Below are 1,375 nucleotides of genomic sequence, written 5' to 3'. Positions count from 1 at the left end.
TTATTACAAGAGACATAACAACTAAATATAACACCTGATCCTAGATTGGATCCTAAACTAGAAAGGGAAAGAGAGAAAAGGAATGTCTTAGTCAGCTCAGGCTGCCATAACAAAATGCCACGGACTTGGTTGTTAACACAACAAGCATTTAGTTTTTCACAGTTCTAGATGTTGGAAGTCCAAGATCAGAGTGCCAGCATTGTGGGTTCTGGTGAGTACTATTTTTTTTTTTTTTTAATGCCTACAGCACCTGGTCTTCCTAGATGGTCTCCCATCTAAGTACTAACCAGGCCCAACCCCTGCTTAGCTTCCGAGATCAGACGTCAGGCTTGTTCAGGGTGGCATGGCCGTAGACCATGGACTATGGCTCCACTGGGATGCCAACCCAGTACATTCTGCGTGTAAAGCAGACGTGCTAACCGCTACATAATGGAACCACATCCCCTGGTAAGTATTTTCTTGCCGGCTTTCAGATAGCGGCCATCTTCCTCATGCTTATATGACCTTTCCTCTCTCTCTTCTTCATCTTATGAAGTCACTAATCTCTTCACAAGGGCTTGAACCCTCATGATGTAATCTAACCCAAATCAACTCCCCAAAGCCCCGCCTCCAAATACCATCATATTGGGAGTTAAGAGTTTCAACACGTGAATTTTGGGGGGACACAGCATTTAGAATAAGTTTCGTTGATGATGATGTTATTTCTTTGTATTAGTAACACTATTAGACAATGGAATTTAAGTGATATGAAATTAGATGATGAATCCCTTCCAGATGAAATGCTGCACAAGTGTTTCAGGACAGGATTGGATGTATTTAAGGGCTTTAAACAATAACAACATGTTATTCAGAGATTGAAGTAGGATGACTACTTCTACTGATTCTATATTCTTCTTGTTTAGTTTCATCAAGCAACTTAGTACTGTGTCAGCTGGTTACCTTGGACTCCCTAACTCTAATGAGCTCCAGATCGTGCCCATTTTATTCAAGTCTAAATCCCCAGAAATTGGTACAATTCTTGGCACAGGTTAGGTGTTTGTTACATATGTGTTGAATATATGAATAAATGGGTTAGGCCAGAGGCCATAAAAACATTCTCCATCTTCCCAATGTTTCCGTTACCTATGTTTTTCTTGGGGGCGAGGAAAGAGGGAGATCATTTCAAACCTACAGAAAAAATGAGAAAATAATAAAAGGAACTCTCATAAACCCTTTATCCAAAGTCACCAATATTTCAAGAAATATTTTTAGTTTTTAACATTTTATTTTAAAATAATTTCAAACTTATAAAAGATTTGCAAGATAACTACAAATAACAATATAAAGAACTCCCCTATATGCTTCACCCAGATTTCCTAATTATTAACAGTTTGCA

At 38.5% G+C, this 1,375-nt stretch overlaps 1 pseudogene; it reads right to left on the bottom strand.

The window, feature by feature from the left end:
* Window positions 1–238: 238 nt before the first annotated feature.
* On the bottom strand, window positions 239–355 carry LOC111736760 (annotated as a pseudogene).
* Between the last annotated feature and the right edge of the window lie 1,020 nt (window positions 356–1,375).

This window comes from Pteropus vampyrus, unplaced genomic scaffold, assembly GCF_000151845.1.
Source record: "Pteropus vampyrus isolate Shadow unplaced genomic scaffold, Pvam_2.0 Scaffold1, whole genome shotgun sequence".
Classification (NCBI taxonomy): Eukaryota; Metazoa; Chordata; class Mammalia; order Chiroptera; family Pteropodidae; genus Pteropus; species Pteropus vampyrus.
Note: the sequence above shows the minus strand (reverse complement) of the source record. Positions and strands in the feature narration are given on the sequence as shown.